Source organism: Panthera tigris, chromosome D2, assembly GCF_018350195.1.
Source record: "Panthera tigris isolate Pti1 chromosome D2, P.tigris_Pti1_mat1.1, whole genome shotgun sequence".
Classification (NCBI taxonomy): Eukaryota; Metazoa; Chordata; class Mammalia; order Carnivora; family Felidae; genus Panthera; species Panthera tigris.
The window spans coordinates 6,717,948-6,739,223 of NC_056670.1; the positions used below are offsets into that span (position 1 = coordinate 6,717,948).

Consider the following 21,276-nt stretch of genomic DNA (forward strand, 5'->3'; position numbering starts at 1 on the left):
CCCGTGTTAGGGGGGCTCCAGCTCTCCCTGTGCCCAGGAAGCCTCGGCAGCTTCAGCCAGTCCCTCCCGGCATCAGGGTGGCAATCCCGCGGGGCAGGTGGGGCCCCTGATCATCGCTGCACCTGAACCCCTCGTTCTCCATCCCTGTCCAGCCATGTGCCCACGCCGCACCTGCAGGAAGGCCGGGCAGGCCGGTGGCCACTGAAATGAGCCCCTAATTCGGTGAAACAAGGTTCTACACCATAGCGGAAACGAACTTCTACAAAACACCGTGACACTGAAAACCAACTTCAATCCTCTTGCGTGAGAGGCTCTTTTTACGGACCTGGCCTCCTATGCAATCAGGCCCACAGTTACTGGGGTTTCGGTTACCAGGACCTGCGGGCGCAAGGTTTCCGATTACTCTCAGGTACGATCCGGCACAGAGGTGCTGACAGGTGCCACAGGCAGCACTGAGGCCGGCTCCCAGGGCTCCCGGGCCAGCCCCGACACTGCACCTGCCGGGAGAGGACCACAGGAGGCCAAGGGGCCCTCCTGGAAGACAAGCAGGTGCCACCCAGAGCCCTGTGAGACCCCAGGCCTCAGGCCAAGTGCAATAACCTTTGGTCCAACTGGACATCAAAGAGCAGGACGCAAGCCCCTTGCACCCATACACATTCCTGTTCCGGTCGCATACGTTTACAGCAGCCGGGAGAGCACGTCAGAACGCTGGCTTTCCTGATCCAGGAAACGGGACGCAGATAGAGACCCACAGGGCAGGGCCAGGGGGTGGGTGGGGACAGAAAATACACACGACAAAGAAATGACCAGTGTGTGAGTCGGGGCTGTGCTCACTTTTGGGGGGAAGGGAGAGGGTCAAAGGTGAGAAGGGCACAAGTGCCTCTAGAGGGCTGGAAAATGTCTACTCCTTACCCTGGGTGGTGGTGACCTGTATTTACCTGGCGATGGTGGATTTTTGCTTGGCATACTTTAATGAAACCGTTCCGTTTTTCTAGAAGTCTGAGTCTGACTTTACGGCAAGCCCAGTGCCCTAGCTTTTACTGTTGGGGCCTCACATCCCTGACAGCCACTGGGCCGACCAGAACGTGGCACCATCAGAACCTCGCGATGATCCCCCGGGGCGGCCACACACCCAGGAAGAGCCACTGCTCTGCAGGGCTCTCAACATCCTGCAAGTCGAATGCAGTGCTGGCCAGGACACCACTTAATGAACAAGAGCACACGGGGGACCGGGAATCATGTGCAGTTAACGGATTATGATAAAAGAAGGTTCTACTCCTTGCAAAAATGCCATAAAGTGGCAGCGAACGAGCACAGATAAGCAGATCACTAAAACAGGCTCCTACACATAGGCCTGGCCCTGAGTGCCCTTTCCCGCGGGCGCCCCCCTCCTGTCCCCGGCCAGCTGCACCTTCCGCCCACCCCCTGGCACCTCGCTCATGACGGGCGTGGGAAGGGGTTAGCATAAGCCATTTTCTTCTCTTCCTAGACAGACTTGCAACGGTTTTTGCCCTTTACAGTTACCTTTCTGCCAGCTTTCTAGCAAACGAGCAAGGTGCTCATATACTGTCGCCTACCCTTTTCTGCTCTCCAAAACAAGCACCGAAGGGCAGAAACTGTTACTCAACTCAGTATCCCCAAGGCTTAGGACAATGTCTGGCACACAGCAGACATCCAGAGGTAGGTGCTAAGTGCACAAAAACAAAACTCATTTTCTAAAAACTACACCAGAGGAAGACGCTTGTATAAAACCCATACACGTGGTTCAGTCGGTTAAGCATCCGGCTTCGGCTCAGGTCATGATCTCATAGTCAGTGGGTTCGAACCCCGTGTTGGGCTCTGTGCTGACAGCTGGGAACCTGGCGCCTGCTTCCGATTCTGCGTCTCCCCTCTCTCTGCCCCTTCCCCACTCATGCTCTGTCTCTCTCAAAAATAAATAAACATTCTTAAAAACAATTTTTTTAACTCCCTATGTATCTGAAACCACCTTCGAGGACACTGAGGAATCCTGCTACAGCAAAGCAGATCACAGTGTCACCTGTCACAGGGCAGTGCCACGTGCTGCCTTCCACCACGTCTGCTTGGAACTGAGAAGGATGCCACACACTTCGGGCTGGATTCGGGGAACGGATCCCCGCATGCTGCCAGTGAGGTTACGCGAAAGACGCGTCTGGATAAGAAGGGGTTAAGGGCGTGCGTTGTGAGTCAGGCATGAACAGGTTAAAATCTCAACTCTACCATGACCCGAGTGAGGAACCCCATGTCTGGGAACGCCTCGTTCTGCCACAGGCGCCACATCCCAGGAATGGCGTGCCATGTGGCTCCCGGGCCTCCAGCTGGCTGTGGCGAGCGTCTTCTTCCTCGGGGCGGGATGCGTGAGTTGACCCACAGCGGTGTCCCGCACCTCGTCTCCGCGTTCCAGTGTCCTCCCCCACGGCTGGGCTGAGCACCGGTGGCCCGGGAGCCGGAGGAAGCCGTGTGGGCACACTCAGATGCCCCCACCCGGCACTCTGAGTCCGGAGCAAGTGGCACAGAGGGACAGGGACGGAGAAGAACACCGCCGAGGGGCACGGGGGGAACTACATCCAGGGCCTGGCTGGCACCAGCAGGTGCATCCCGACCGGGGCGTCTACGGCACGGCAGTGGCTTGGTCGCCCCACCGCACAGCGTTTGTTACGGTTCCGACGACCCAGCTCCTTTGACAACGGCTGGATGTTCTTATCTACGTGGACCGAGGCTGGGAAGTTCTGACAACCTTTGGCTTTCAGACGTGCAAGAGGAAGACAAAAGTAAGAAGCTAATAAACATCAAAAGAAGCGAAATCGGAGAAGCAACCGCTCAGGAAACGAGACCGAGCTCAGACTGACACGGCAAAAGCTGAGATTGACCGTGTGTGTGCCTCCGCGGCTTTTACCCTAACCTGTGATGGCGCCTTCGTTTCTGAAAACACACGCTCGCTCTATCACATCCAGAACACAGATCGATTTCCTTCGTGTTATCCTGTTCTCCGATTTCTCTGGGATTCACGGGAACCAGAGGACTGTGGATTATTAAACTCCTTCGCGTTCCGTGCAGTGAACAAATCCTTTTTAAAGGTCTGCTGTGCGCAGGGCACACGGCGGCACACCTGCAGCCGAAGTCATTACAAACGCGAGCAGCACAATTCAAATCCACCTGATGCACTTGTGATCCATGCTTGAAACCTTTATTGTGATCTGTTTTTTGTTAAAGTTTATTTCTTCTTTTCGAGGGAGGAAGGGGCAGACAGAGACAGCAGGTCCCACGCTGTCAACACAGAGCCGGACGTGGGGCTCGACCCCACAAAACGCGAGATCATGACCTGAACCGAAACCAGGAGTCAGATGCTCAACCAACTGAGCCACCCAGGTGCCCCCTGAAAACTTCATTTTTAAATGCACAACACCCAGGAGAGTACTCTGGGTTCTACACAGTATATTCTGCTAACACACACACACACACACACACACACACACACACACACACACGTGCAGGCAGATGGTCTGCAGGCCAGAGGCAACCACAGACGGGGTCTGCTTGGCCCACAGGGTGCTGGTGTCATTTAAGGCTTTCCGTCGGTTACTCAAAACTCCGGATTTCTACGAAGATGTGAGATCTGGCTCCCACCCCACACAGGGGCCACCATATGGCAACGCAGAGTGGACTCCGGCAGAATCTGCTCCTGCTCTAAGGGACACGCAGCCTTCCGCTGGGTCACAGGGCCCAGGCTCTGCTTTTATTTAATATCCAACCTGCTTCGCCCATTTGTCACCTGCCTGGCCCCCCAAGGCACTCCAATCTGGGCTTCTCGTTTCAGATGCATCATAAAGTGGGCTTTAAAAAAACAGACAAACACTTTTTTCAAATGTTTCAAAGTTTCCTTTTTCCATAGGGGAAAAAAGGGAGAAGACCTCTTTTCCCGGTTCAAACATTCCCCGAACGTTAGACTTTCCAGAAACATTAAATTTCTAAACTACTGTATCTCTTATTTCGTCATTACGTTTTGCACGTAATGTCTGCCTTCCAGGAAATGATGAAATGGCATCATTTCTTCACGCCCCACCTCTCGGGTGTGCGGAAGGGGCTGGGAACGTGTGTCCAGTTCACTCTGAGAACAGCAGGCGAGAGCTTTCAAACGCTTTTGCCTTGACCATCACATTTCTAGAACACCTCAAGCATCTTCATTTTCTGAGCAAAAAGCATCTGGTACTTTTAAGTACCAGTATTTTTAAGCAGCGGTATGTACGTATTTCTATTTCTTCCACACTTCCTTTTCCTCCCACTAAAAGGAAGCAGATGAAAGCCCTCACACTTTGCGGGCTTACACAGCCCCAAAAGGAGCTTGAAAATAACGCTGCTCACGAGCGTGGACGATGCGTGAATGAAGAAAGCGACGAGGGAAGAAACAAATACACCGGAGGGCAGAATGACCGTGTGTGTGTGTGTGTGTGTGTGTGTGTGTGTGTGAGCCGGGGGGAGCCGCCAGGACCCCTTGCTGTCCACCCCGGGGCCTCCAGCCACTGGGCCCCCTCCAGGCCACACCGCCAGCCTCGTCACGCCCATCGCGCTCAGAACTCCTAGCCTCAGCTTCCTGCCCCTTTCCTGAACAACCCTCAGCACACAGTGGGACTGTGACCGTTCCTCCGGGAACAGGGGAGAGTAATCTACCAGGCGCTGAGGGGGGGGGATTTCTTTGCCAGGAACAAGGAAGTGCTTGCAGCCTGGGGCGCCTGCGGGGGTAGCAGTGACGTGAATGCAAAGTTTGGGTGTTGGGGGGGGGGGGGGGAGATGAACAGTGAGGATGCGGGGACACGGGGGCACATGACCTCACAAGGAGCAGAGATCTTGGGGCAGAAAAGCTGGCTCATTTCTGGCTGGGAGGCGATAAAACGTACCGGGTAACAGCATGGACTCTGGAGTCGAGAGGGCCCGGGGTCAGCGCTGAGGCCGCCGCTGTGGCGGCTGGGCCTCCTGGACGAGGCCGGCCTGTGCCCACACAGCGGGCTGCTAGTGGGGCCTGGGACTAGGCCCAAGATGGCGCCCCATGCGCCCCACGCAGCGACCTTGTCCACGGCTGCCCTAGGAATTGAGGGCTACGTTTCTTAAGGCAGTTTTTACGAAACTGACGAGGCACTGCACACTGTGGGCCTCCAGGGAACAGATGCCATGAAAACCGGAAAACTGTTCTAGAATTCCCGGGCTCCCCTTCCCAGAAGGAAGGTCAGGGACCGCTTCACGGTCTTTATTGTTTGAACCAGCCTTTCTCACTGGCAGAAAAAGTCACTCAAGAAGCATCTTGGGCACCTGGGTGGCTCAGTCGGTTAAGCGTCTGACTCTTGGCTTTGGTTCAGGACAGAATCTCATGGCTCATGAGTTCGAGCCCCGCATTGGGCTCTGCTGTGTCAGCACGGAGCCTGCCTGGGATTCCCTCTCTCCCTCTCTCTGTGCCCCTCCCCTGCTCTCCCTATCTCTCTCTAAATAAATGAACTTAAAAAGAAAACAAAAAAATAGAACCAGAGTTCAGTCACAGAAAATCACAGAGTGATTGTAGTCAATCTGTTATGAGCCCCAGGTAACATTACAGTGTTAGGGATTAGAAGGAAATGGGCGTGCCTTTGGACTTCAACTCTTCTGAATTTATTATTTTAATAATCCAGAAAACACTCAACATAATCTGGACCCTTAAGTATAGCTAATGCCGCTGCATTACACATGAAATTCTTTTTAAAAGTGAAAATGAAGGCCCAGTGAGTGAAACGAGAGAAACCCTCAAGGCCCATGCACCACCGCTCGGCACCCACAGTTCCCCATTAGGGTCCCAATAACATTTGTACTGGGGGCCCCTCGGTTCTGTGCCACGTCAGTAAAGGTAGGAGTAACTGCTCCTGCCCTCGATCCTTCCAGACAAGCTCGGGGACAAAACAGTCTTTGCCTCTGGCCAGAATTTTATCAAGTCCAACTGCAAACATCACTTATCTCTTGCTGGTCAAGACTTTGATCAAATTACTGACCAAAAGTGGAACCACCAATGGCTGCCTCGTAAATTCCATTTGTTTCATAAACAAATCCTTTCTCTCTCAGGGCCTACAGAGAGAAAAGTAAACCTGAAAAGGTAAAGAGATAAAGAAACACAGCTTTACGGGGGTCGTTTTGCCAGTGGGCACATTCCCCACCCCAGGGAAATGTCCCTTTTAACAGTCAAGATTTTAAGGGAGCGTCACAGCAAAGGGTTAAGAGTCTGAAGAATAAGAACTAAGAAAAGCAAACTAGAATCGATGCCCCCAGTATCTTCTCCACTTCTCTTCAGCAAGCGCTGGTGCATCCAGGAGGGTAGTCCACGGGGGGCACTGAACAAGCCCAGCACACGTGCCAGAGCGCGAGCCCTGCACGTCTCAGGGCCAGAGTAGAACGGGAGGCTAACAATGTATATAGCAGTGCGATGACGTCTGCTGTGTATCCTATACGTGCCAGGTACTGTGCTGAGCACAATATATACACGGGGCTCATGTACCTGTGCACATACGTAGCAGAGACAAAAACATCTACAAAACTCACATATATACACATGTACCTATATGTACGTATAATCTCACTTAATCCCTGAAACAGCCCTGGAGCAAACAACGTCTCCGATGTACGGACAAGGCTAGCTAACTTCCGCGTGGTCACACCAAGAAGCCGGGATCTATACCCCGGTCTGTCCAGGCTCTTTCGCACCGCCCACGGAAGGTGGGGCTGACAACAACTGAGCGGCCACACAGGAGAGTGAGGGAGAAAATGCCACCACCGTGCATCTGGCAGAGGTTCTGAGCAAGGGCCGGCCGGCCAGCTCTTCAACTAGAAACAGGACCACAGCAGAGACCGTCCGGCCGGCTGAGCGTGCTACGCGGTGCAAATCCAGGAGCGCGGGCGAAGGCCACCTCTTCCAAGGCTCACAGCCCTTCGTCCCGTCTAAACACGGCGGCTCCTGGAGCTCCCACCGCGGGACGAGATGCGCGAACGAGGATTCTAGATACCGCATCGTATGGCGTTCCCAAGTAGCCCAGGAGTCAAAGTCTGTGCAGCCTCCTCCAGCGGATGAAGGAGGGGTGGTGGAGGGGCGAGCCCCTTCCCCCCGCCTGCACCCCAATGTTCTCATTTGCAGATCACAAAGGCCAAGATGCACAGCCCCCTCCCCATAAAATGACAGAATTCACCGGATTCAAGCGTGCTGCGCAGCACTCTAAAGGCCGAAAAGGGGGTGGGTGGCGAGAGGTGACAGAAGGGACTCTCAGAACATCACAGTCGTCTGCTCTGCAAACTGGGTTTGCGGGGGGGGAGGAGGGGGGCAAAAATATATACATATATATTTACATATATAGGCGTACATATGTACAGATAGGTATATATATGAGCAGGTTCCATTGTCAAACCCAAGACTACGACCTTGCTAAAATTAGAAGGAAACACAGTACTGCAGAGAGATGCCCACTTGTTTGTTATTTTTTTTTTATTTTTTTTTTTTTCTGAGAGGGAGAGAGAGAATCCTAAGCAGGCTCCACGCTCAGTGAGGAGCACGACTAGGGGCTCAATCTAGGAACCGTGGGATCAGACCTGGGCCGAAACCAAGAGCTGGCTGCTTCACCGACCGAGCCACCCGGGCACCCCGGACTTTCTGAACGGAATAGAAACACGTTGTGGATGTCTTCTCCACGTTCTGGACACTCTCTTGCCCTATCCTCTCCTCATCCCCCTCTTCTCTTACTATGGATGTCAGGGAAACACAGTGCCTGTCTCCATCATTAATGTGGAATGCAGCCCAGAGTGCTGAATGCTCACAGAACTCTCCAGAAAGCTCTCCTGAGAGCCCCTCCCTGCCAGCACTGCCAGCGGCTGCTGGGCACACCCACTGGACCTTGGAAGCCACGGCCCCAGCAGGGGCAGAAACACTCCGATGCCTTCTGAATCTTTTCCGAGTTCCACAGAAAATCCAAAGAAAAATAAGGCAAGGAAGTCTAACCATTCATCTCTAAAAACACAGGCTTCAGATCTTCCCAGAGCTACCTGGGGAGAGCTACCTACCAGCCCCGCTCCCGGCCCTGCCCTCGTGCCACTCCTAGGGACGTCACACCTCCCACGTGGGACTGCGTGGGACCCCCAGAGGCTTTCCTAAGCAAAGCCGAGCGGCAGCTGGTAAGTAAGCTCGCCAAGCAGCCGGCGCTCATTTGGCCCCGGCTTCTGACCCCGGAGACGCCCACGAGGAGGTGGGGGACAGACACATCGCCCCACAGGTGAGTCCCCACCTCTTTAAACAGAAACACGGCCAGATCACCCTCGTCACAGACTCGACAGCTGACGTCTCCGATGTCACAACCGTGGCCTCCACACAGGCCATCGGATGCTGGGGTTTCGTGTGCGAAGCCAGCAGCCTCTGAGCCCCTCGGCCAGTACACTGATCTCGGGGCCGCTCAGTCACTCCGTCCCCGCAGTCCCCAGCTGCAGCTGGAGGGTACACCCCCTTCCAGCAGAACAGACGAATTCCATAAACGCCACTCTTTCTTCTCATCCGCCTCCAACGGCGGGGGGGCCACAGTGGATAGAGTATTTCATTCACACTCTGTCTGAAGGGCAAGTTTCTCCACAGCAGCAAAAATTCGCAGCCAGATGAGGGGGCCTATTCGTGACAATCTGAAATCACAAATGACAGAGCTCCGGCCCGTCTCCTGTGTTTTCTGAAACACAAAAGAATCACCTGTCTCGGGAATTGAACTCACTTTCCGTGGCACCGCCCACCACACTGTAACGCACACAGGTGATCCACGTCTCCCGGGAGAAGGTGCTGGACACGTATCATCGCAAGTGCCCTCAGAGCGGAACCCTACGTGATGGTCGCCCTGGGGGCAGACAATCGAAATCGCCCGGAAACGAGAACAGTTCGCTTCCTCCTTGACTCTCGGTCTGGCCTACAAACACCGCACAGACCTGGGGCCTCACGCCCTGGGAGCCGACCAGCTCTGGCCAAGATCTGAACGGGTATTTTCTGCGAGGAACAGTTGCAGTTCCGCTTTTGATTTTTAACAAGGGTTTGTTTTCCTTTGCCGACCCTCAGGATTTAAAACAAAAAAGTCTTCCAGGCGCTTCAGGGCACTCCAGTTAAGCGGAGGGTCACCAAGGAAATGTTTCGCTCGTGCTCGGGCCAGAGCTTCCGAAGCGGACGAGTCGCAGAGGCATCAAGTCTGGTCACTGAGGAGGATGACAAACCCCAGGAGACGTCGGCCGGACGTCGGTCAGCTGACCCATCGCCATCCACACGGTCCCCTCCGCACCCCAAGCCGTGGCCCCCGCCCGCTAAGTCACAGGCGCGGCTCCCAGAATCCACGCAGCACCACGCACGGTAAGAGACGGCGACACGGCCCCGGGGGGGGGGGGGGCCGGGGAACGAGCGCAGGGACGACAGGAGTGGCTGATGCACTGTCACCTACAAGAAGCCGCCATGCGCTGACATTCCGTGTTTTTAAAGAGCACAAAGAGCCCGGCATCGCTGCAGGACGGTGCTTCCTAGGTGCTTTAGTCCAACCTCAGGACAGGAAGGAAAACTGCCCCCAGACCGTCCGTGGCTTTAATACGAAGAGTCGGTGACTTTCCAAACCCAGGAAGCCCACGAATCCCATTTCCTCAAAGGCTGAGGGAGCAATACCGAGCCCAAGCTCTCACGTGGAAAGCGGCCTCTCGGTTCCACACACGGCCCTCCCAGAAGGGCACCAGGACGTCGGCAGGCTCCCCCGGCAATCAGCACACGCAGAGCCGTCCGTCTCGCTTCCCCTTCCGGGGACGAAGTCGGCGGCCAGCGCAGGGCCCTCTGCCGGAACTCCGTCATCCGGGCGGCCACCGGGGCCGAGCGACCCTCCCTCGGGTTATCAGGCGGGGCAGGCCTGCCTTCCGCTGAAGGGGCCGTGCTCCAGCGAGCAGGGAGGACCGAGGACGCGCCCCCCACGCGGGGAGGACGGCAAGCAAGTGCACGCGTCCCCGGGAGCGCACCGGCGGCGATCCAGGGTCAGCTGGCCGGTATTAAAAGAACCACACTGCCCTCCTAAAAACCGCCCAATCCCAGCAGAAACCTGCTAGCAGAGTTAAAGCTCCTTTTTTTCCCAGTGTTTTTCAGCCGCTCTCTGGCGACCTGACAGCCCGAGCTTGAAGGCCCTGGGGAAGCATTTACTAGGGATCAAAACCACAAACACGGCCTCGCTCTCTGGGCCCGATTTGCGCGTCTCTCTGGCCGGCCGCGGAGTGCCCTCTGTGGGTGGTCAAGGACAAACGGCATTAAAGCCCATTATCCCCATTCCCTGTAAGAAGGCTTAACGTGTCAGCTGCATTTTAATCTAAGGATTATACGCTTGCCCTCTGAAAACTGCTTTCAGAAACATCAATAAAGAGCTTTTTTTGTTTTAAGGATTCTTATTTTTTGTCTCAAAGCCCAATTATTTATAAGTTTGTTGGTATTTTATATCTGAGATGAAAGCCTTTAAGAAGAGGCAGCGGCTGCGGCAGCGTTAACAAGAAAGCCAACATCTCTGCTGAGAGAATCTAAATATATATCACGCCTTAGAAATGAGAGAATGCCAGTTACCGCTCGCCACCACAGGCCTGCCACCAAACGTGGACGGACCGGCCCTGCCCTGGAGATGCTTAAGGGGTCCACGTTGACTTCCTGCTAAAGACACTGAAATGAACACACATACTCAGTCTGTCTCTCTTCTAAAACCACAAAACAAGAATAATTAAGGCTTTTCAAAAAATATTTATTTTTGAGAGAGAGAGAAAGAGCAGGGAGGGGGTGCAGGCTCTGAGCTGTCAGTACAGAGCCCGACGCAGGGCTTGAACACCCACACCTCGAGATCATGACCCGAGCTGAAGTCAGACGCTTTAACAGCTGAGCCACCCAGGCGCCCCAATGTGAAGCCTCATTCTTAAACATGAACAGACACTCAAGGACTATCAGGCAAACAGAGGAAGTATCTAATGTGAAAGACAGAAATGGGAGGAGAAAAAAGCAACATAACAAATTATGCAGGGAAAAAAAAAAGCTTCAAAAAGAAGGAAAAAACATATGATTGATCTCCTCAGAGGACTAAGAGAAAATACTGTCCTGAAATAGTAAGATTCTGTAAAACAGAAGCATTCACAGAACAGCCACCATGAAAAACAGAGCTGTCAGAAAATAAAACTGTAAAACATGAAACCTTTAATCAAAGATTCAAAAGCAAAGTTGAGAAAATATTCGAAGAGAAACCAGAACAAAGACAAGACAGCCAAGGCTAAGTCCGCACTAACAGGCACATCAGAAGGAAAGAAGAGAGAAGACGGAGGGAAATCAATAATGACATACTTCAAGAAAATTTCTAAAAACGAAGGACATGAGTTGCCAGCCTGAACGCCCATTTGGATCTCAGCAGAACAAGTGAACAGCGGCCCTCCCCCACCAAGGAATATCATCACGAAATTTCAGAACGCAGAAGATAGAGTCAGAGAGAAAAGGAAAAATCACATCCGACAAGGGGGCCGGGAATCAGAAGGTGTCAGGCTTGTCCAATCAACGCTAGAAACCAGAGGACAAAGCACCAGCCTTGCCTGTTCAGAGGTTCAGAGATTCCCACCCTGGAATTCTACACCCAGCCAGACCGCAAATTAAATACGAATGTGACGTTCTCAGATATAAAGCAATTCAGAGGAGTCTCACCTCCCATGTGATCTGTTAGGAAGGTTCCAGAAGATGTGGTCTGCCAAACCAAGGAAGTAAACCAAGACAGGAGACGATATGAAATGAGGGAAACAGGGAAGCCAGTACAGGGGCAGATCAAAGGAGCCCCAGAGCGATCTGAAGGCAGAGCCCATGACAAGATGTGGCACACAGCAGGCCGGGGCAGTGCTGTTTGCACTGGGACGGGGCCTGACACCCCAGTGGAGATGGCGTCCACGAGAGAACACGGACATGATACCCGACGTCTTCACGTATTGTGAGGAGATTCACGTAGAAGGCCACATTAGGGGCTAGGGCACCGATCCTTTAAAACAAGACACTTACTAAGTCCAAGAAAAACAAAATCTGCGTGCAGGAAAGGTAAGGGGGTCCTTGCACGTAGGCTGCACAGGGGTCTGGCCCTACCTGTGGGGGCCGCGTTCCAGGACCCCAGAGGAGGCCTGAAAACACAGACAGCATCGGAACCCACATGGAACCCTAGACAGTCTAGAAACCAGTCTTTATGCCACACACATGTCGAAATCACCTCCTGGCCAAACAAACCTTAGTTTCCTCTAAGCTCCTAATACTGGATCTGATTACTTTTTAATGTTTATTTATTTTTTTTGGGGGGGGGGGGGGGCAAGCGCACAAGTTGGGGAGGGGCAGAAAGAGAGGGAGAGAGAGAATCCCAAGCAGGCTCCGTGCTGTCAGCGCAGAGCCCGCACGCGGCCTGAACCCACAAACCAGGAGATCAAGACCTGAGCGGAAACCAAGAGTCGGATGCTCAACTGACTGAGCCACGCAGGCGCCCAGTACTGGATCTGATGGAACAGTCGGCAAACGTTCCAGGGTGAGGGCCCACCCCAGATATGGCTGACCTTCCCGAACATGTGAACGATGCCGGCGTGGACCCCCTCGCAGAGACGCTCCCTAAACCCACGTGGCGGCGCTCTGTACGGGGACCCAAGACCAACCTGCAAGCCGGACCCGCTGGCACAGCCGCCCTCAGGAACAGTCCTTCCAAGCCACAGGCTACTCTGTAGGAGATTCTCCTCTGTGCTCCCTGCACACACCCCATAATCGGGACAGAGACAAGTGTGGGAACAGGAAGAAGTCAGGACGCCTGACTACAGCAGTGACACTACAGCGTGACTCTGGACTTCCACACCCTCACCCATCAAATGAGGGGGACGCTGTGCTGGCAGGGCTATCTTCGAAATTAACAACAGAACGAGGGGCGTCTGGGTGGCCAGTCAGTTGAGCGTCCGACTTCGGCTCAGGTCACGATCTCACGGTCCGTGAGTTCGAGGCCCGCGTCGGGCTCTGTGCTGACAGCTCGGAGCCTGGAGCCTGCTTCGGATTCTGTGGCTCCCTCTCTCTGTGCCCCTCCCCCGCTCATGCTCTAAGAATAAACACATATCAATTTAAAAAAGAGAGAGAAATGAGCAACATAACGAGCGTTAGACCAGCATGTATCAGGCACTGCTCTCAGTGCCCTGCAAATATCCATTAATTTAAGCCTTCCCAGAACCCTATCGGGTAGATCCCTTTATCTCCGCTGCACCGTTGAGGAGACTGGGGCGCAGAGATGTTAAGTGATTTGTCAGAATCTTACGTGGCTCATGACTGAACCCACATTCTCAACCACGTCTTCGTCCCGCCTCCCGGACGCCTCTCTCAGGTCAAACAAGAGAACACTCCTAATGCAAACCATACGAAGATACACGTATCATCATCATCATCATCCCCATCATCAGGACGATCCCAGCAGCCGATGACGTTCCGGGAAAGCACCCGATTTCTGGAGGGAACCCTGCAGGGCTGCTGCCAGTCAACGCTGCCTCCTTGGGCTGACATTGACCTCGGGCCGTCAGTACGGAGTATGCGACCTGGACGGCCCAGTGAGGACAGGCAGGCCCACGCCCCGGCCCCAGTGCCTGGCCCACGCGAGGCAGAGGGTCAAGAACGTGGCTTGCGTCCCGCTGATCACCGTAACAGGGTGGGCCCCGAGCTGCCAGAGCCCCCGGCCTCCCAACAACTGCAGACGCGTCAGGACGCGTCGGGACGTATCTGGCTCCGTGACGAGCCTGATCACGCTGATCCTCTTTCTGACACACATTTCACTCTACCAAGCGAGGTTCACGGGCACGTTAGTACTTTTCCCTCTCTGGATGCAAAAGCTGACAGACTGAGGACGTCAATCCTAATTAGCTAGCCTTGACAAATTAAACGCTCCTCGGGCCGGAGTTCCCGAAGAAAGCGCTCCCTATTATTAGAACAGAAGAGATCCAGTTTTTCTAATGCCACAGATTGGGTGATTTGGCCCATCACCAAATTTGTTTCAGAAAACCTTATTTTTGCCCAAAGAAGTTAATGGAGCCTACGGTTTCCAGCTGTGTGAGGGAAACGCCCGTGGTATGTCTTCCCCTCCATCTCCTCAAGTCTCGTGTTTCGTGTATCCCTAAATCTGAACCACTATTAAAAAATTACTACAATGAAGAATACTACATTCCATACTACATTCATTACTACAATGAATTTGTCAAGACATTTTAAACACAAGAGCAGGAAACGTAAATGGGTATCTTTTCTTCCTCGTAACTACACCTTAACTTTAGTTTCTTATAAGTTTTTTTAATATTCATTTCTTTTTGAAGGGGAGAGAGAGACAGAGCACGAGTGGGGGAGGGGTAGAGAGAGGGAGGGAGACACAGCATCTGAAACAGGCTCCAGGCTCTGAGCTGTCAGCACGGAGCCCGACGCGGGGCTCGAACTCACGACTTTTGAGATCATGACCTGAGCCGAAGTTGGAGGCTCAACCGACTGAGCCACCCAGGCGCCCCTATACTTTAACTTTATTAATTTTGGCAACAAAACCAGTGTAGAGTTTGACCCCCATTCATTAAGCTGACCCCCACCCCGCACCTGCTGACCTTCCTCTCTGCGGTTCCTGCAGACAGACCCTCCCGAGTCTCCAGTTTCAAGGGAAAGACCGCTCCCCCACATCACTGCCCCCCCAGTGGTTGCACGTAGCATCCCACCCGATGTCGGATGTGTCCTAAGGTGAGGAGAAGACACTACCACACCATCATGCATTCTCACATCTGTAGATTATTACACGCAGCTAAACACCTGTAACTAAAACATCCAAAGGAACCTTCAACCTCACTTCCTAAAGGATGTTGTGGGCCACGACGGGGTGGTTTACGGGGTTTACGGGGAGGTAAGTCGAGGGCATTTCCCTTCTGTGTGTTGGAGGGCAGTGTGGGGTGACAAAGGGGCAGCGACTCACAGCCCGAGGCTCCACCCATAAAGCATATACGAGGACACGTGAAAATGCTAACGGGGTTACAACGATGTTAAAAGCCGTTTCACCAGTCTCAGTCCATCACAATGCCCGCTACAGCCCCCGATTAAGAAAAGACGAACTTTAGGGGCACCTGGGTGGCTCAGTCGGTTAGGCATCCGACTTCGGCTCAGGTCATGATCTCGCGGTCCGTGGGTTCAAGCCCCATGTCGGGCTCTGTGCTGACAGCTCAGAGCCTGGAGCCTGTTTTGGATTCTGTGTCTCCCTCTTTCTCTGACCCTCCCCTGTTCATGCTCTCTGTCTCAAAAATAAATAAATGTTAAAAAAAAAAATTTAAGAAAAGACGAACTTTTCCAACCCCATGTGAGCAAACACATAAGCAGGCCAACGGACACTGTTACACTACATTCCAGACTTCACTACCTCGTGTGCGGTTCTTTCTGTCAAGGTGCGTTATTTATTATTCAAGTAGCCCGAGAGCAGAGGTCGGCTTGGCTTGCTTTGATAAGCACGCCAAAGTCCACGCCTTATCCAGATATGCTGCCTTCCAACGGTCCGGTGTCACCACATGTCAACAGTTAGGACCTTTGACACAGTCATTTCTACGTACGTCGTGCTGCATTTGCTTACAACTGAAGTAACCATTAGATTATGGAGAGTAAGTGCTCATCAAATTTATACAATTAGGAAATATAACCAACAGGACATCTGCATGGCTCAGTTGGTTAAGCACGAGATTTGATCTCAGCTCAAGTCTTGATCTCACAGTCATGATTTCAGGGCTAGAGTTGGGCTCTGTGCTGGGTGTGGAGCCTACTTAAAAAAAAAACTAAAAGAGAATTTTGGGGCACCTGGGTGGCTCAAATGGTTAAGCGTCCAATTCTTGACTTTGGCTCAAGTCATGACCTCACCGTTCGTGAGATCGAGCCCCACGTCAGGTGCTGCGTGGACAGCATGCAGCCTGCTTGGGATTGATTCTCTCTCTCTCTCTCTCTCTCTCTGACCCTCCCCCACTAAGTCTCTCTCTCTCTCTCTCTCTCTCTCTCTCAAAATAAATAAATATTTAAAAATTTGTGTTAAAAAAGGAAAGAACTGAGGCACCTGGGTGGCTCAATCGGTTAAGTGTCCGGCTTCAGCTCAGGTCATGATCTCACGGTTTGTGGGTTCAAGCCCCGCTTCGGGCTCTGTGCCGACAGCTCGGAGCCTGGAGCCCGCTTCCGATTCCGTGTCTCCCTCTCTCTCTGTGCCTCCCCTGCTCTCACTCTGTCTCTCTCTCTCTCTCAAAAATAAATAAACAGGGGCGCCTGGGTGGCTCAGTCGGTTAAGCAGCCGACTTCAGCTCAGGTCATGATCTCGCGGTCCGTGAGTTCGAGCCCCGCGTCGGGCTCCGTGCCGACAGCTCAGAGCCTGGAGCCTGTTCCAGATTCTGTGTCTCCCTCTCTCTGACCCTCCCCTGTTCATGCTCTGTCTCTCTCTGTCTCAAAAAATGAATAAACGTTAAAAATTTTTTTAAAAATAAATAAATAAATAAATAAATAAACATTAAGAAAATTTTAAAAAATAAAATAAAAATAAAATGAAAAAAAGAACTGTAACCAACATATTTGTTTAAAATTGGGGATTTGGGAACTGCACTTCCATATCATGTTTTTGCTCTGATGTATGAAAAGCACAATCCTGGACAGGACCTCCAAGTTCACAGGAGGCTCGTAAGTTCCACAAGGGCAAGAACCATGTCTGACAATCACCGTTTTGTGCCTCACATGTAATAGCTTCTCTGTAAATACTTGTTGGGTAAGTAAATGAATAAATAAAGGCTTTAACATCAAAGTTACTGGTCCCGGGCTATTTCAAGACTACAGAGGTTACTGCTACCATGCCTTTGCTTTTATGAAGTAAAGCAGGAGTTGACAAACATTCTGTAAAGGGCCAGATGGTAAATGCGTTCCGTGTTCTGGGCCAGACAATCACCGCTGCAGCCACTCCACGGGGCTCTTTCACAACCGTTCAATTCTGCTGCTGCAGCTCAAAAGCAGCCACAGACAAAACATATGCAAATGAGCAGGACCGCGTTTGAATAGAACTTTATTTACAAAAACCAAATCTGGTCATAAGCCCGTCCCCCAAAGGTGCCACTTCATGGTTTTTTTTAAATTTTTTTTTAAACGTTTTATTTATTTTTGAGACAGAGAGAGACGGAGCATGAGCAGGGGAGGGGCAGAGAGAGGGAGACACAGAATCGGAAGCAGGCTCCAGGCTCTGAGATGTCAGCACAGAGCCTGACGCGGGGCTCGAACTCACGGACCGTGAGATCGTGACCTGAGCCGAAGTCGGACGCTTAACCGACTGAGCCACCCAGGCGTCCCCCACTTCATGTTTTTTTAAAGGAATATAAAGCTATTTACTGACCACCGTTTACCAGTATTTACAATAAAGTAAACAACATACAGTTGGGTGACATTCTGACTACAAAGTTATTGTTTTTTGTCGTTTCTGCTGAACCAGTAACTCAAATACCGAGAAGACTGAGCCCACCTGTAAAGAAGAGCTGAGGTCAAGAATTTAGATTACAGAGGTTCCCCCCACACCCCTGCCATTTACTCCAGCAGGTGCTAAACCGCCAACATCTCTACCCATCTAATTATGATCATGTGTCCATGAATGAAGTCTTGGACCTTCCCTGAAACATGACCTTTTAGTCAACACAACACAGCAATTTCAACTTCTTGGAAAGGAATGGTTCACAAGAAGGAACCTTTAAGTGTCCATTTAACAAAGTTTTGCTTACCTAATTAACACGCACCAGGACCTGTCTAGTTTTCTCATGTGGGTGGGGAGGTTGTCGGGAGTGCTAAAATTTCCCTGAAAGGAAACGTCAACTTGAATTTGTAGGACTGCAGATATGGATTTGATACGGCTGCTTTCAAACTGTCCAATTTAAATTGTTACATTACATTTAAATTGTCCAATTAGTTACAAAATGTGAAAGGTTAAGGCTTCAGGAAAAATTTCAATTTAACTTGAAGGGATTTATTTCTGGAGGTTGCTGAAAATGATGGCATCCCAGAAACATGGGCTTATCTATGGTTATAAAATGCTGTTTTTATTTTGGGGAATGTTGAAAAAACGAACGAATGAACGAACGAAAGAGAGAAAGAAAGGAAGAAAACCATTTACATGTGTATTGTAAGTATGCACACACACAAAAAAACCAATTAAATAAAAAGATTGGTCCTTAGGCATACAGGAGTTAAACACAAAATCTGATTGAGTAACAACTCTGAAGGTTTCCCCTAACATTTAGAAAAGGAGCTCTCTAATGCGGGGGAATAATACACCGTGGTCTCCAACATTCTTTTCTGATGAAGGAAGCAACTCCAGAAAGCACTGGTTACTCTGGACAAATAAAAGGAACCACTCTCTTATAATGAACGTGCTATTCACTAAAGGTTCCAAATTGGTGGGCTTGCTGAATTCAGCCACACGTTTGGCCGGGTCAAGCATCGGGCAGGGCACATGCACCCGTTGTCCACGGTGCCCATCCCCCCTCACTGCACAACCCCCCTCCCCCCCGCTAATCCCCGTCCTGCTACGAGCCCGCCCGTAAGAGCCTCTGACCTTACACCCCAAATTCCACAGCACACCTGGCTTCCGGGATGTGGCCACACCCATACCTGTAAGTCCTTAGCCAGACCCCGGGGCTCAAGAGCGAGCCCGTGACTTCCCACTCTCTGCCCTTCATGTAACACCTACTATCGACACCTGAGGAATATTCACGGCTTGCCTCCTGTTGGATATATTCTGCACAGTCTCCTCGGAGGGGCTGTGGAAAGGGGAATAATGGCAGAGAAGAGGGTGGAGAAAATGTGCAGGCAGGGAACAGAGGGGAAAGGGACGTGGTGAGTCCCGCGAGAAGGGCCGAAAGACCACCCAAGGCTTCTCCCCACCGTGTCTGCTACCTGGATTCCTCCTTCATGCAACAGCAGCAGCGGCACAGGAGGGACAACCAGGACTGTCCCCACTGTAGCCACAAGTACTGAACCTCGTTTAGTCCTCCATTCTGTCGGGGGGACACTCTGAGCAGGGGAACCCCCCAGAAGTACCTGCACCTGGGGGAATGGACGCACGGTCACCTTCTGAGGCAACGGGACGCTCTACAGCAAGGACAAGAACGATCTGGAACTCTCTCTGAAGCGCCGCTGAATGGGAAAAGCCAGACACCAAGCGGGTCAGTCCGCGTTACGTGTGACGCGCATACAGACAAAAACAGGCGAAACGAATTTACGCTCTTTGAAGTCAGGAGAGTAGCCGCCCGTGGGCGAGGCGGCGTCCGGGGTCCAGAAGGAGGCATGAGGCTGCGGTGGAAATGTCCCGTTTCCCGATCTGGGAGCTGGTTCACGGGAGGGCTCAGTTTGTGACGCTCTACTGAGCTGTGTACGTGACAACACGTGCACTTCCTGACGGCATCTGCTACTGCAGGTTAAAAAACCATTTCCCTGGGGCGGAGCTAACTGCAGCCCCCACACAGGGTCCCAGACCCCTTTCTCTCCTCCATCTGTCGAAGCCTTTTGGCCACAGGCCTCATCCTTTCAAAGCCTTAGCCAGGGCCAAAAAAGCAAAAACCCACACTAGATCCTTCCCAGATACCCACAGTTCCAGTCACGGCTCCTTGAGAATGCTGGTGTCTTTCAAAGAAACCTTACTGCCGTCACCAGCTTTCTGTTCCAAATAAGAAACAGGAACACGAGGAGCCGCCACTGCCCTGCACGGCTCGCTTAAACAGACTTCCTCCAAAATGGCGCTCTCAACGGACACCTCTGGCTCACAGACACCCACGAGGAAATGCTTGAAGAAGGCGCCACACACAAAAGGCCGCTGAGATCAGATCGTGGAAGAGTCCGCAGCCGCCTCGCAGAACCAGCGAGCTCTAGCGACGCACCGCGTGCGACTGGTCATCGTGCGCCGTCACCCACAGCTACGGTCACAGCCGAACGCGTGTTTAAGATCGCATGTGAAGTTCCGATGCAGGTCGCCCAACTACGGCACTGGGAGCCACTCGGGATGCTTCACACGTTATTTTAATACCGTAACCTCTGCTTGACATTACCACACATGCTTTTCACGCTGTCTGTGAACTCAGGCCAAAAGAGCCAGTAAGACCTCTGAGCACATTCAGGGCACCTGGGTGGCTCCACTGGCCGAGCGTCTGACTCTTGATTTAGGCTCAGGTCACGATCTCAACAGCTTTGTGGGTTGGAGCCCTGCGCCAGGCTCTGTGCTGACATCACGGAACCTGCTTGGGATTCTCATTCTCTCTCTCTCTCTCTCTCTCTCTCTCTCTCTCTCTCTTCTCTCTCTCTCTCTCTCTCTCCCCCTCTTTCTGCCCCTCTCCCACTCTCACTCTCTCAAAATAAATAAACTCTATAAATAAATAAGTCACCGACTTTACATAGGCTATAAAGGGATCATAAATTCAAAATTACACCTTTTAATAGGAAATTATAACCGTGTTCAATTAAATGATTCTATGTCACATAGTTTACGAATGTTCTCAAATGCCTCTCGGGGAGAATACCCTTATTTTTTGGAGCTACATCCCTAAGAATGTGGGACAAAATGTCAGGATGCCTGCAACTTACTTTCACTTCACATGCTTCAGAAAAATGTACGAGCATGCACACACATACACACACACACACACACACACACACACACACACACACTGCGGCAAGACACTAACATTGTTAAATGCAGGCAGTGGAGACACGGGAACTCACAGCACGTTCTTCCCACCGTAGGTTTGAAATTGTTGTAATAAAAAACCTGCACAGAAATCTTCACTCACCTGTCAAGCAGGTGCCGCGGCCCTGCCCCTCATCACAAGCAGATGGCCGAATGTGCCCAGAGACGCGTGCAGGGACTGTGCATGCCGCCCTCGCCCTGCCAAGAACAAGCGAGAACCAGCCGTCACCACCAACGATTTTTACCAAACGAATGCTGTTTCACTCAAGAAAATGTTCTTCGTGGAGGACAAGCCTCTAGGCTCAAATTTTGCTCTGTTTTTAAGGAAGGAGAAAGGCAGAAAGAGAAAACAGCGCTCCCGCCACGTATTGAACCTGGGGGACAACCGTCCGCCTCACCCGCTCCGGGAGCTTCTGGGACCGAGAGATTCCTGATGAAGTTTCTTTAAGTCACATCGGTTTCGGGGCGGTGACGCGTGACGGAGCCCAAA

The 21,276-nt window shown here is 52.1% G+C and overlaps 1 protein-coding gene across 1 annotated transcript in view; it reads right to left on the reverse strand.

The window, feature by feature from the left end:
* Positions 1 to 21,276, reverse strand: part of SGMS1 (sphingomyelin synthase 1) — a 282,425-nt gene that overhangs the window by 228,809 nt on the left and 32,340 nt on the right. The window contains exon 2 of the mRNA XM_042961125.1: positions 20,890 to 20,984. The gene's annotated coding sequence lies outside the window, so the exon portion shown is untranslated. The remainder of the gene's footprint in view (positions 1 to 20,889; positions 20,985 to 21,276) is intronic.